The sequence below is a fragment of the Hakea prostrata genome, chromosome 11 (genome assembly GCF_041222555.1).
Source record: "Hakea prostrata isolate BN-2017 chromosome 11, UWA_Hpros_2, whole genome shotgun sequence".
In the NCBI taxonomy this organism is placed as follows: domain Eukaryota; kingdom Viridiplantae; phylum Streptophyta; class Magnoliopsida; order Proteales; family Proteaceae; genus Hakea; species Hakea prostrata.
Genome location: NC_142610.1, coordinates 5,167,144 through 5,183,041, shown reverse-complemented (window position 1 = coordinate 5,183,041; position 15,898 = coordinate 5,167,144). Strand labels below are relative to the sequence as shown.

Genomic DNA, 15,898 nt, shown 5'->3' with positions numbered 1-15,898 from the left:
AATATTTAGAATCAACAGGAAATGTGGACTTCAACAAGTAGCTGTCTCATTAGAAAGCTGATGCAAAAGCTACATATCTCAAGGCTCATCGATTGCATCGGAAATTCTGGGTTGAAAATCCCCAAACAAGAAATTGACTCGTGAGGACAAACATTCAAAGTTTACCGACTCCAAAAAGATTCGACAAATAATGTTATATTTATTCATATTTTTTCCCCGTAAATCGGTAGTTAGTATCCAATTTTCATGAGAGTTTAATAAAGCTAACTTTACCACTCCACGCCCTGTGTACTTTAATGATAATGTGGACAACATTGCCATGTCTATTATGTCATATTACTCTTCTCTGAGTTTATATGTAATCTTGTTTTTGAGGGATAAAAATGCGACTTAGGAGTTAGGTCCAAAGAGTTCCCTTGGACAAGACAATTCTTTTGTGTGTGTGTGTTCAACTTGTTAGAATGCTGTCGAGAAGGACTTTGTACTTGCTGCTAGGGTTCTCTTCATCGCTAATGGAAAAGGTTGGAAATAAAAGTTTTATCACTCTCATTTATGCATAAGAAAATTTTATTGTAAGGTTTTGAAGATCCGGCTTTGCGTCTGTTAGTAATGTGTACTTTCATGGATTGAATTCAGAAGATCCATCTAGAAGCAATTTAGAAAAGCAATTAAACTTAATTTTGATGATGTTAGTCTGATGTCAAGTTAAGTGGCTAATTTAATACATCAGACAAGCAAGGGTGGGAGCACTGGAGGAATCATGATTGACAACATTCACAACGTCTTCAATACGATTTATTCCAATGAAACTTGATTTTAAAGGAAAGGTGGATATAGGAGAGAACCATTATAAGCATAAAATTAAACTAAAACATCCGATAACTATACTTCATTTGATCAGAGAAGGATTTCAGACAAATAAAGCAAACGGTTGATTAGATAGCTCCCGAGGTATCAGCAGCTTTGGAATAAGAATGGTCTCCAATCAGATCAGCTTGCTTGATTGCATACCTTCTAAGATCTTCCATTGAAAGCATCAGATGCTTAAGCTTAGGCAAATCAAGGTCCTCAATGGGTTCTTGCCACCATTGCCCACCCTGGATTTCTTCTTCCCTCAGTTGCTTGAGAGCTTTTCCCCGCTTCTTTTCTTCTTCCAACTGCTGCCGAAGCTCAATGATCTCCTTGTTGAGTTCTTGAATCCGAGCTCCTTCAGAACTGTCAATCTGCATCTGATTTTCCTCATCAGGTAAAAGGCTTTGGATGATAAACTTGTCGAATATGGTGTTCACGCATGGATGTCCAAAGGAGTAAATCTTGCCAGTCTCGGAGAAGACCAGTATGGCAACCTCAGCACCACATAAAATGGAAATTTCATTGGCCTTATTGAAAATACTATGTCGACGCTTCGAGAAGGAAACAAGCCTGGCTTGCAAATTATCAATCTTCTTCGCCTCCATTCTCCTGCGACCCATGCTTGCCTCCTTGGATCGACTGGTTCTTCTTGGTTTAGAATATGGCAAAAGATTAGAGGTGAGGAAATGTCAATTTATAGGATTTTTTTCTTCTTCTTCTTCTTCTTTTATGGGTTTCCCCCTTGAAACTAACCTACCCAGAAAGTTAACTTCTGCTTGGTTGTCCATAATTAAATTCGGGGTTTTGGGTTTCCTATATGGTGTGTATAAAGAAATTTGAGCTTTACAACCAATGAGGGATGTAAAATGGTATAATGCCTTCATATCAGACCAACGTGGAGCCAAAATTACATGGAAGGAGTAAAATCTTAGGTGCATTACAGTCCACTATGTATTTTAGGAGCAGTTGGGATCCATTACCCAAAGGGAGATTTCTGCACTACTCACAGGCGTTTAGGCCCCACAACTCATGGATTCTATGATATTTATGGATTCTCTCCATAAGGTAATGGAGCAATCTTTATCCCTTATACTAACTATCTTTTCCTTTTTATTTGATTGTCTATGTAATATTATATATCATCTTGGTTAAAGAAAATTTTTGTAAAATAATTTCATTTGAACCCATTGAGATTTGAACTAAATCAGATTCAATAAAAAAAAATTTTAAAAGAAAATTAAAAATTGTATATTTTACTACATCTGTGTTCTCTGTGATGTCTAGAAATGACCAAACAAAGACACTTCGTTAGCTTGTTAAGAGGTAATGTTAGTTCAGTAAATTTTGTTATAATCTCTTCTTTCTTTTTTTAAGTACATAAATTTATTGTAATCTTCATTATAAATGCAAGTCATGAAAATTAAATGGTCTCTACCACATTTCAACTTTATTATCATGTCTAGAATACGAGAAAGTAGTAAATTTAAGTTAATCCACTTAGCGGGCAGTTTTTTCTGTGTATTTATTTCTGCTAATGAGACAGCCAAGAAGTGAGTAGCAAAGCAAATGCTAATAAATGTAGTTTGCAGAAGTGCAAAAATCTTAATTAACACTTTTACCTTCAAAATATCCATAAGTGAAGATTGGAATCAAAATTAAAAGAGAGCAAATAGAAGTTTCAGTAAAATGATATCAAGTCCTTTTTAGCAACTGGATTCGTGTTGTCTAAAACAAATGGAGTCCGATTCCATGTTTTCTTTTTTTTTTTTTTTTTTTATCATTATTATTATTTTTTTGGGGTCGGGGGACCCTTTACTATTTGTATCGTTTTTCTTATGTTTCTTTTAGAATTCTCTTTGTTTCCTTTTCTTTTAAGTTTTCCATTCAGTCACTAAAAAAAGTGGCCAAAAAAATAGGGAAACTCTAAATAATTAATTAGCGAGGCGCCTAGGGTTTGAGGTATTTCCATGGCATGACTCTGCCAAAGGCTCGCTTTTGGCAAGCTCTCCTCAACATCTTTCACGTGGTGATGGACAAACTGATCAACTAGGGGGTAACTAGGCTGAGCTCTTTCAATGACAGAGGTATGGGGTTGTTAATACATCCATGTACTTCATTCCTCCCACGGTGGAGAATGGAGAAATTTGTGGATTACGAACTTGGTGATGTTATTGATGAAAGAGTAAATAAAAGATAGGCCAAACAGCCATAGAATACCGATAAAAATAAATTAACAAATAAAAGATGGAGACAATAGAATAATAGATATTTAGAAAATATACTGGATGGCTTATAAGCACTTTGTAAATTTATAACTTATAAGTCTTCATATTTAAAATGTGAGTATTTGTGAGCAAGGACAATTTTGGCAATGAGGCATGCCTTATCTCATATGCAACAACTTCCTTTTCTAGCAGACCATGCACTTTCCTTCTTTAGGTTTATTTGACATATTCATTGAGAGAAAAATCTAGGGAACTACATTCCTTCCCCCCCCCCCCCCCCCAATCAAAAGTTTTGAAGCAAGGTTGTTGAAGCCACAAAGCTAAAAAGGGACTTTTTCAATTTTATGCAAGCATGACATGGAGTTTGGGCTGTGGTTAATACTTGCTCTTTTATCTTAGTCTCAGCCTATGGGCCAAAAAAGAGTTGCATACATGACTATTAAAGAAACAACATGTGTGAAGTGTTCGATTGTAAGTTTTAACAAAAAGTGCTTGGTTAATTTTGTTATGGTTATGCGAAAAGCCTGGGATCACTTAGTATACGGGTCACCTATTTCCTATTATCTCCCAAAAATCTTAAAATGTAGAAGCCGATTCTCAAACCCTAGGCCCATATAGAGCTTAACATAAACACTTGTGAGGGTTTCGCGGAGAGTTTAAGTGGCTCTTCTACTTCCGGGAAAAATTATCCTAGTTGTGCCTCGTAAAAAGGATTAGCAAGTTGGGGTATTATTACCCTGATGATATAACATAATGAAAATTTTTTTCTCTCTCATATCACGGGGGAAGGGAAGAGACTAGAAAAAGATAGAATTGAGCAACCACATAGGCATTTTTTGTGCACTGCATATAGCTCTCCAATGGAAATGACTTTTTCCCTTCTATTGAAGAAAGAGAGAAATCATCTCTCTCAAATCTCAATCCCTAGATGATTCCTTTCATTTACCACCCTTCTTTTCAGAGAGTAAAGTTCCAAAAATACTATGATGGTTCAATGCTTTATGGATTTATTTGGTTTGTGATTTCCCAAAGTTTCTTTCTAGCTTGACATTGTCAACCTTTTTTTAATTATTTTTTTTTTTTTTTCTTTTCCTTTCCCCAATGGGGGGCCCCCCCCCCCTTTTTTCATACCATTTCATACCCTTTCACACTCTTTCTCACAATTTTGTCTGCACCTTGTTTTCTATTTGGTGCTGGCAAAACAAGGACCTATATTAAGATGAGTTCACAAGGCTGAGCGATGGAGCGACAAGAATACATGAGTTTCCGCCTGTCATTAGGAAGCCTTGCAGGCTTCCTTGCCATGCACCTATAGTTGGGTTACTTAGAAAGGCGGGTCGGAAGGGGTGGCAACAGCTGCTGGATGGAGTCTTCAAATGTAATGTTAACGCTTCGGTTTGGTGTCGCTGAAGGGGAGACCAAGTAGGTGGGGTGTTTTGCGATGGTGGTGGCCAGTTCCATGGGAGCTCTCGTCTGATTACGGTGGTTCAGTTGTGGGGGAAAAGTTATATGCTATCTTCGCAAGGCTGGAGGTCACAAGGGAGCAACAGTTGAGTCCGTTAGTTGTTGAATCGGACTGAGCCAAAGCCATCTTTATCATTTGGGATCTGTCGCATCGACAAGGAAGATTGGTAGGTTGGTGGAAAGAGTTAAGGCGAGTGTTGGCCTTGATGGAAGCATTTAGTTCAACCACGTATGTATGACAGCAAATAAGGATGTTAGTTGGATGTTGAAGGTTCGCTTTAGACAGGATGTCTCTTCTGCATTCTTTCAGGATCCCCATCTAGAGTTGATGGAGATTCTTCAGGCAGTATCATTGACAATTTAGTGTAGCTTGTGGTCAGTTTTGGGCCTTCAGCCCCATTTGTGTACCAGAAAAAAGAAAAAAGATTGGAAATGACTGTTACCGCGTTTCATGTTTTGTAATTGAAAGCGAAGTTGCATAATCTTTGATGTAGAGGGTGTGGCATAGGTAGATTCAAGATGAAACCAGATTGCTCTGGTGATAGAACATCCAACAATTTGAGCATGAATGGATTCTCTGAGCGAAGCAATAAGCCAACACATGAGAAGTTGGTCCGGATGAATCCATGAATTGTAGGCAACATTCTGTTTGCATATAGAAATGGAGTCTTCTTCAATGATTGTAGTTGCAAGAGGACAGATGGAGAAGCCATCCACAAGAGAAATAAGTCATAAGTCTTCAAGAGAGGAACAAGTTGCAACCTCCATAGTATGAAATTGTTGTCCGTGAGCTTGATGGTCAGTAGATTGTTGAAGGAGGGAAGCGAAGTAGGGGGAAGAAAAAACCTGGTGCTTTAATGCCAGTTTAGAATAATGACAATTGAATAGAGAAGAGAGAAGAAGAGAGAGAGAGAGAGAGAGAGACAGAGCGTGCGTGTGAGAGAGCACAATAATATTATTCACATTAATTTACAATGATCTAGTACAGGGCTTTATATAGAAACAAAGTCCTTCTCCTTAGTGTTCTAGAACTCTTGTAGTTGTGGTTCTAGGACTCTAGGGTTACAGTGTTTTGGTTTACATGAAAGTAGGTATTTTAGATTACATAAAATATTGACTAGGGTTTTGTATCAATCAATATCAAACTCTTCTTTGGGTTGCCTAGTGTCTTTGTGAGTACCAATTGTAGAGTTCTTCTTGTATGTAGTAACTGATGTTTGATCAGCTGTAGGACTTCCAACAGCATTGGAACTCTTGAAAGTTTGATTAGTTGTGGGACTTCTAATAGCAGGGGAACTCTTGGAAGCAACCCTAGCCGCATAAGCTTGAGATGAAGTGGCGGCTAGGGTTTTGGTTGATTTTTCATAAATATCCCTAATAAGAAAGAGTGAAAACAAAAATGAAACAAGTTTGTGACATTGAAATGGATCCTGTTAATGTGACTTTAAGAGGTGTTGAGCTTGATAATATTTAGAATCGATAGGAAATGTGGACTTCAACAAGTGGCTGTCTGATTAGAAAGCTGATGCAAAAACTACATAGCTCAAGGCTCATTGATTGCATCGAAATTTTTGGGTTGGAAATCCCCTAACAAGTAATTGACTTGTGAGGATAAACATTCAAAGTTTACCAACTCCAAAAAGATTCAAAAAATAACGTTTATATTTATTCAATTTTTCCCCCGTAAATCAGTAGTTAGTATCTAATTTTCATGAGAGTTTGATAAAGCTAACTTTACCGCTCCTTCTCTCTTATATTCCTACTTTAATGATAACGTGGACAACATTTCCATGCCTATTATATCATACTACTCTTCTCTGATTTTATATGTTATCCAAGGGGAGAAAAAGGCAACTTGGGAGTTAGGTCCTAAGAGTTCCCTTGGCCAAGACAATTTGTGTGTGTGTGTGTGTGTTCAACTTCGAATGCTGTGGAGAAGGACATTGTACTTGCTGCAAGGGTTTTCTTCTTCTCTAATGGCAAAAGGTGGAAAATAATAGTTTTATCACTTTCATTTATGCATGAGAAACATTTATTGTAAGGTTTCGAAGATCTGGAAAATTCACTGTTAAGTCAACTTATCACTTTCTAAATAATTTGAAAGAAGATCCTACTGTGAACAATTCTAATGGAGAAGATGCCTCTTCCCTGAGGATCATTGGAAGAGAATTTGGAATTCAAAAACCTTAACAAGGATTAAAGTACTTATTTGGAAAATATGTGCTGAGGGCATTGCTTCTGGAGATGGTCTTCGAAAGAGGAATGTCCAGATTAATCCTTGCTGCCCAAGGTGTGATGCAAATATTGAAACATCAGAGCTTATTTTCTTGAATTGTCCATTTGCAAAGGCGATATGGTTTGCTTCTTCTATTTTTCCTTCATCAATGCAAATTCTTAATTTTTCCTTAAAAGAATGGTTTGCTGTTTGGGATCCATTGTTTAAGGAAAATAAAAGATTTGCTGAGGAGAGATTCTCTATGGCCACTTTCTTATTTTGGTTTATATGGAAGGTTCGAAATGAGCTCATTTTTAATGGGAAGGACGGCTCACCCTTAGATGTGTTGAATGCTGCCAATAGAAATTTCTTTGAATTCATTGCAACAGCAAGGATTAAAGGTAACTCTTTTTTTTTTGAATGGCAACAAGCATCACTGACTGATTCAAATGTTGGTAAATGGTCTCCTCCACCTCATCATGTTTTTAGGATTAATTGTGATGATGCATGGTCCAAAGACTCAAAGAAAGGAGCAGTGGGGTGTATCATTCGTGATTCTAGAGGTAAATTAATCACAACCTTCTTAGAAGGAATCAACTGTGAGTCAACATTGGTTGCAGAAGCAGTTGCTGTTCAAGCGGGTCTTCTCCAAGCCATTAGATGTGGAGTCAAAGAGATTATAATTGAATCTAATTGTTTGGACGTGATAAAGCAAATTAATGCTTCCTCTCCAGATCGTGAAATCCTTCAGATCTATCATGATATACATAAGCTTCAAACAGAGTTTGTACTTTGTATCTTGTGTTTTTGTTTTCATTCCAAGGTCTTGCAACTTGATTGCGGATTCCTTGGCTAAGGTGGCCCTCTCGGTCGAGCTACCTACTGTTTGGCATAACACCAATCCTTGGCTTCTTCAAATGTGCAATGAATAAGTCAATGCTTGTACTAGCTCCAATCTTCAATAAATGTCTTTTTTACCAAAAAAAAAAGATTACGGCTATGTTTGTTAATAACGCATACTTTCATGGATTGATTTCAAAAGATCCATCTAGGGGTTTTTTAGAAAGGCAATTAAACTTAATTTTGATGATATTAGTAATTTAGTATGGTGTCAAATTAAGTGGCTAATTTAATACATTAGACGACAAGTGTGGGAGAACTCGAATTATGATTGACATTCACAACGTCTTCAATACGATTTATTTCAACATTGGTCTCAAGTCCATTCCTTTATCCAGACTTTTTTTTTGTACAAAGGGGCTTTATTAAGCCGGGGGATGGGGATATTAATATGCCTCAACAAGAGTCGAACCCACGTCCTCTTCACTAAGAGGTGTTGGTTTCAACCACTAGAATAGCTCTGCCTTGGCGATTAAACCTTTCATTATAATAGGGGATTTCAATGAAGCAATGTCACAAGAGGATAAATTGGGAGGAGTCTTCAAACCATCACCAACACTTCCTGCTCTTCAAAATCTCATTTGCAGCCTGGACCTACAAGAAATTTCTTCCCTTGGAGTGTCCTTTACCTGGTCAAATAAACAAAAACCACCAAACATAGTCAAAGAAAAGTTGGATCGAACCTTGGCCTCTCCTTGGATATAGCTCTCTTCCCCATTGCCAGTCTAATGAAATTACTGACTACGGGGTCTGATCATAACCCTATAATCCTCAGCCTGGCAGGATCCAAACCTCAAAGACGGAAACTCTTTCACTTTCAGAATGCCTGGATATGCCACCCTCATTTCCAACAAGCAGTTGAACAAGCTTGGGTAAGTGAAGGTAACTCAACTTTTGACTGTAAACTTGCTAATCTGTCTAGATTCTTACTTCACTGGAATAAGTTTGTGTTTGGGAACATTGATAACATCTTTCATACCATCTCTGAGGAAATTGGGGTTGTGGAGAATCTACCCAACCTTGATTGGGATAGAAAAAGGCGAAGAATCAGTCCCTTGCGTGGGCTCCTGAGGCCGAGGAGCTATTTTGGTTCCAAAAGTCAAGAGGTAAGTATGTTTCTGATGGTGATAGAAATACTAGGTTTTATCATCTCTCTTCTAAAATTTACCTCCACAAAGGAAAAATGAGAATATTGAGATTGATGGTAGGCTTGTTAACACACCCTATGAGATTGCTCAAGCTTTTTCAAGCTACATGCAAACTTTGTTCACATCTTCGAAACCATTGGATCCTTCTTTCATCGAGTGTTTTTTCCTCAATATGGCTAGTAGAATCCAACTGGATGGAATCTCGATGCCCCCCCCCCCTTTGGAAGATATTAAAAGCTCTGTCTTTTTCTTTGATCTCCATAAAGCACCAGGAATGGATGGGTTCAATGCTTTCTTTTATCAAAAGCATTGGGATCTAATTTGTAAAGACCTCTTTGACTTTGTTCATCTCTTTTTTAATAACTCATCCCTACCCTTTGGAGCAAACCACACACTCCTGTGCTTCATCCCAAAAAAGGACCAAGCAAGATCGGTTACAGACTTTTGACCTATAAGTTTGTGCAATGTGAGCTACAAAATTGTAGCAAGACTTTTGGCCCGTAGGCTGAAACCCCTCTTGGACCATTTTATCTCACCATGTCAAGGGGCTTTTGTGGATAATAGACAAATCACGGACAACATCTTGTTGACCAATGAAATCTTCCACTTTATGAAAAAAAAAAAAAAAAAAAAGGGAAAATGCAAGGTATGTGGCCCTTAAGCTTGATATGTCCAAAGCCTATGATAGAGTGGAATGGGATGTGTTGGCCAGACCGTTTGCTTTCTTGGGCTTTGATGAGAAATGGTGTGAATTAGTTCACACATTGATCTCAAGTGCTACTTTCTCAATCAAGCACAATGGCAACCCTTTCTTCTGATTCTCAGGAACAAGGGGATTAAGGCAAGGATGCCCTCTTAGTCCTTACCTTTTCTTGTTCATAATGGAAATTTTGTCTAGATTACTGAATGAGTATAGAGCTCTCAATCTCTTTAAGGGTCTTAAGGTTGCAAGAAGAGCTCCTAAAATATCCCACCTCTTCTTTGCTGACGATACCTTCCTGTTTTTTGGGGCAACAAAAGAGGATGCTTTGGCTTTAAAAGCAGTGCTATAACTATTCTCTGATGTGACAGGCCAAGAAATCAACTTTGAAAAAAGCAGGGCCTTCTTCAGTAGAAATGTACCCTTGGTGGATAAAAATGTGATTCTATCAACTTTGGGATCAACGAGATGGAGAGAGACTCTATTTACCTGGGTACCAAGCTACTTCAAGGCCAATCAAAAACAAAGGAGCTAAAGTTTGTAATTAACAAAATGCAGGAAAAAAATATCCAACTAGAAAGCATCAAAACTATCTTTTGCAGGGCGAGGAGTCTTGCTGCAGTCCGTTCTCCAGCCACAATCAGTGTACCAAATGCAATGCTTCAAATTACAAGAATACTTTGTAAAAAAATCGATTCTCTTTGCCAAAAATTTTGGTTAGGGAATCCGGCAAAGGAAAGATAGCTTACACATATTTCTTGGGATAGATGTTGCCAACCAAAAGAAAATGGAGGATTGGGTTTCAAGCAAATGGAGGAGATCAATACAGCCCTATTACTCAAGCAAGGATGGAGAATGCTAAAACATCCCGAGTCACTATGGGTAAAAACACTGAAGGCAAGATATTTCCCAAACACAACACCTTTTGATCCAAAGGTTAAAAAAAAAAAAAAAAAAAGGGATCATGGACATGGAACAGCATCTGCGGAATCCTACCAAAACTAGAAAATATGGTATGGAGAAGGATTGGAAATGGAAGGAGCACTTCATTGTGGTTTGATCCATGGATTAAAAAACCAGAAGATCGATTACATCTACAAAACGATACCGAGATGTGGGGAAGAAACACAACAATGGCTCAAGCGACAAACTCAATCAATCTTCTCAATAGTGAGTCATCTTTAACTCAAAATTTTTTAGTTTCACACCTTTCCAACATAAACCTCACTAATGAATATGATGCATGGATGTCTCATATTTCAAGTAATGGGGACTTCTCTGTCAAATTGGTTGGGAAAACCCTCTCACAAATAAGTTTGACATCACAATCTAATATTCTTAGCACATGGTGGAAGTTTTTCTAGAAATTACCCATACATCCTAAATTTAAGATGTTTTTTTGGCGTCTACTAAATGCGGGATTACCAGTTAAGGCAACTCTCGCCCAATGGGTATTTATATCTCCGGAATGCAAACTTTGTGGGAATTGTGTGGAAACTCCATGGCATGTCTTTCTTTCACGCAACTGGACGAAAAGGATTTGGGCGGCAAATCCTTTGGGACTTAGAATGGAAAGACTTTCACATACATCCACCAATGAGCTTTGCAATTCTTTTGCCCTTGACTTTGGCCTGGACAAACCATCAAAAAGATGGATGCTGTCCGTATTCATAATCACTTGCTATTTTGTTTGGAAAGAGCAGAATAGCAAGCTGTTTGAAAAAACAAACCCCAACCCAATGAGAGTTTTAAAAAACATCTCAACTTGGATTGATGATCTAAATCTTAAACCACATGACACGGCTGAATGTCCAAATCACATGACACATGTAGAGGTATCTAGACTGTAAGCTTGCTTTTGTAAAAGCTTTACTAACTTAAATCTGTGTTCAATTTTTCTGTGTGCAGGGGTACATAATCCAAAATTAGACAGCTCAGGATGGAGTGTGGGATTAATATGGGAAGGCCAGTTAAAATATCTAAGCACAGGAGGACTAGGGAAGGGAAACATAATTGAGGCATTCTTGGTTGGATTAAAAGATGGAATAGCCCAAGCACAAATCAACAACATTCGAATACATGACATATGGTGTAATGAAAAGGAAGCGCTCGAGTTACTTCAACCATCAAATCACAAGAAGTGGCCAATAACTCATGTCCCAATTTTGATTGATATTGTTAGTATCACTAAGAATACTAAGCTTAAGGTTTTTGGGGAGAACACACTCCACCATTGGTTTAACCACCTAGCTTTCATGTCCTCCATAGACTATAATAAGACACTGAATGTAATAAATCCCACAACTCTATGTACCTGCTATTCTAAGTAATACTAAGCTTTTATTTACTACCAAAAAAAAAACGATTTATTCCAATGAAACTGGATTTTCAAGGAAAGGTGGATATAGGAAAGAACGCTTCTAAACAGAAAATTAAACTAAAACATCCGATAGTTATACTTCATTTGATCTGAGAAGGATGTCAGACAAATAAAGCAAACGGTTAATTAGCAGTTAATTAGATAGCTCCCGAGGGATAGCAGCTTTTGTTGAGTTGGCTGCTAAGAAACGTAAAGGAAAATAAGCATGGTCTCTTATCAGATCAGCGTGCTTGATTGCATACTCTCTAAGATCTCCCATTGAAAGCATCAAATGCTTAAGCTTAGGCAAATCAAGGTCCTCAATGAGTTCTTGCCACCATTGCCCACTCTTGATTTCTTCTTCCCGCAGTTGCTTGAGAGCTTTTCCCCGCTTCTTTTCTTCTTCCAACTGCTTCAGAAGCTCAATGATCTCCTTGTTGAGTTCTTGAATTGTAGCTCCTTCAGAACTATCAATCTGCAGTTGATTTTCCTCATCAGGTAAAAGGCTTTTGATGATAAACTTGTCTAATATGGTGTTCAAGCACGGATGTCCAAAGGAGTAAATCTTGCCAGTCTCGGAGAAGACCAATATGGCAACCTCAGCACCACATAAAATGGAAATTTCATTGGCCTTATTGAACAGACCATGTCGACGCTTCGAGAAGGCAACAAGCCTGGCTTGCAAATTATCAATCTTCTTCGCCTCCATTCTCCTGCGACCCATGCTTGCCTCCTTGGATCGGCTGATTCTTCTAGGTTTAGAATATAGCAAAAGATCAGAGGTGAGGAAATTCCAATTTATAGAATTTTTTTATGGGTTTTCCCCTTGATACTGTACATAAAGAAATCTACACTTTACAACCAATGAGGATGTGAAATGATATAACGCCTTCATATCAGACCAACGTGGAGCCAAAATTACGCGGAAGGAGTAAAATCTTCTCGAGGTAGAAGATCTGGATTCTATGAGCATTTATGGATCCTCTATAAGGCAATGGAGATCCCACCAAAAAAAAAAACTATAAGGCAATGGAGCAATCTTTATCCCTTATAATAACTATCTTTTCCTTTTTATTTGATTTTCTAGGTAATATTATATATCATCTTGATTAAAGAAAATCTTATTAAAGATAATTTCATTTGAACCCATTGAGGTTTGATCTAAATCAGATTCAATAAAAGGAAAATTTGTATATTTTACATCTGTGTTCCCTATGATATCCAGAAATGACCAAACAAGGACACTTCGTTAGCTTGTTAAGAGGTAATGTTAGTTCAGTGAATTTTATTATAATCTTTTATTTTAGGTACATAAATTTATTGAAATCTTCATTATAAACGCAAGTCATGAAAATTAAATGGTCTCTATGGCCTTTCAACTTTATTATCATGCCTAGAATAGGAGAACGTAGTAAATTTAAGTTAATCCACTTAGCGGGCAGTTTTTCTATGTATTTATTTCTGCTAATGAGACAGCCAAGAAGTGAATAGCAAAGCAAATGCTAATAAATGTAGTTTGCAGAAGTGCAGAAATCTTCATTAACACTTTTACCTTCAAAATATCCATAAGTGAAGATTGGATCAAAATTAAAAGATAGCAAATAGAAGTTTCAGTAAAATGATATCGTCCTTTTTGGCAACTGGATTCATGTTGTCTAAAACAAATGGAGTCCGATTCCATGTTTTCTTTTTATTTCATTTTATTTTATTATTTTTTTGGGGGGGGGGGGGGTCGGGGAGAAACCTTTACTATTTGTATCATTTTTCTTATGTTTCTTTTAGAATTCTCTTTGTTTCTTTTTCTTTTAAGTTTTCCATTCAGTCACTTGAAAAAGTGGCCAAATAAATAGGGAAACTCTAAATAATTAATTAGCGAGACACCTAGTTTTGAGGTATTTGCATGGCATGACTCCGCCAAAGGCACGCTTCTGGCAAGCTCTCCTCAACATCTTTCACGTGGTGATGGACACACCCGCCCCCGCCGGTCCCCGCCCTCCTTTCGTGGTTTGGTTTTCCCCCCCCCCTTCCTCCCCCCCGGTAGGGTTTTTTGTTTTTTTTTTTTGTTGTTATTGTTTTAAGAGGTTTTTATTTTATTTTTTTTTAGTTATTTTTTTTTTTTTTTTTGTTTTTTTTTTTTTTTTTTTCTTCTTCTTTTTTTAATTTTTATCCTGGGCGCCGTGGTGCGGGAGAACCCACCGAATAGAACAATCGGCAAATAAGAAAAAGAAGAACACAATAATAAATACTAAGAGAAAAGAAAGACACAATAATATATGGGCAAGAGAGAAAACTCAACTATAAATAAATAAATATCCAAGAGAGAAGATATTTGGGATGATTAAAGAAGAAGGAAGAGGCATTCTTTTATAGCCTCTTCCTCTCCACATATTCCCACATCGGTCGATGTGGGACTAATATTACAACAATCTCCCACTTGGAGATTAGATTGAGAACCAATCAATCTCCACACCGTCTCTATCTTGCCACCACCATCTTGTCTATGTCTCTATCAAGCCATACAAGGATCTGCACCAAATGAACTTGTCGGTATTGATTGCTTTTGTCAATGCATCTGCTAGGTTCTCTTTCGTGTGGATTTTCTGCATATCCACCCTTCCGTCTTCCACCACTTCACGAACAAAATGATATTGTACTTCTATGTGTTTTGTCCTGGAATGAAAAGCTGGATTCCTTGCAATGTGTAAGGCACTCGATTGTCACGATACAAGAGAATCTTCTCGTGTTTGTGCCCAAGTTCTTCCATGAATCTTCTTATCCAGTTGCTTCTTTACAAGCTTGTGTAGCTGCCATATACTCGGCTCTGTTGTAGGCGGTGCTACAACCGTCTGTAGTTTAGATACCCAGCTCACGGCTCCTTCGCAATTGTAAACACATAGCTAGTAGTGGATTTCCTTTTATCAAGATCCCTGCAAAATCAGAATCAACATATCCTCGACGATAAATTCAGATCCTCCATAACATAGAGCGAGCATCCAAGGTTCCTTTAATGTATCTTAGGATCCTCTTCACTATAATCCAATGCTCTTGTCCTGGATTCGCCATATGCCGACTAATCACTCCCCTTTGCATGTGCAATGTCCGGTCTTGTACATATCATAGCGAACATCGGACTTCCCACTGCGATGCATACGGTACTCGAGACATCTCCATCCTCTCGCTTCATTGCTAGGACACATACTTGAGGATAACTTGAAATTAACGGGAAGAGGAGTAGAAATTGGCTTCAGATCTTGCATATTGAAGCGGCGCAAGACTTTCCTTAAGTAACTCTTCGAGATAGCCAAATCTTCCTATTATTTCGTCTCGGTGAATTTGCATCCCTAGAATCTTGTTTGCGAGTCCCAGATCCTTCATTTCAAATTCCCTAGCCAAGCGAGCCTTTAATTCTACGAGCGGATCTTTGTTGGGGCACGACACCAACATATCATCGACATACAACACTAAAATGATGAAATCATCATCACCAAACCTCTTGTAATACGCACAAGGGTCTGAAGCAAGTCTGTTGTATCCAAGGCTCAATATGAAGGAATCAAATCTCTTATACCAACATCTTGGCGCTTGGTTTTAAGCCGTATAGAGATTTGTTCAACCCGCAAACCAAGTTCCCCTTTTACGGTTCTTCAAAACCTTCGGTTGGAGCATATAGATTTCTTCTTCAAGATCTCCATGAAGAAATGCGGTTTTTACATCTAACGCTCAAGATGTAGATCAAACGTAGCACAAAGTGCCGAACTATCCGGACAGTAGTAAGTCGAACCACTGGAGAAAAGATTTCGTGAAATCGACACCTTCTTTCCGAGCATATCCTTTGATCACCATTCTTGCACGATACCGCTCTACTTGATCATCAACTGTTTCGTTTGATCTTGTAAACCCATTTGTTACCAATGGGCTTCCTTCCGTGCGGTAAAGGTACAAGCTCCCACGTCTTATTCTTATGAAGAGCTTCTAGTTCTTCTGCATAGTGCCATCCAAAGTGACGCTTCGAGCTATCAATCGCTTCTCTGAATG

The 15,898-nt window shown here is 38.0% G+C and overlaps 2 pseudogenes; both read right to left on the bottom strand.

The window, feature by feature from the left end:
• Positions 1–935: 935 nt before the first annotated feature.
• LOC148999720 (agamous-like MADS-box protein AGL62 pseudogene) lies at positions 936–1,472 on the bottom strand (annotated as a pseudogene).
• A 10,545-nt stretch (positions 1,473–12,017) lies between these two features.
• On the bottom strand, positions 12,018–12,587 carry LOC148999719 (agamous-like MADS-box protein AGL62 pseudogene; annotated as a pseudogene).
• Positions 12,588–15,898: the final 3,311 nt, after the last annotated feature.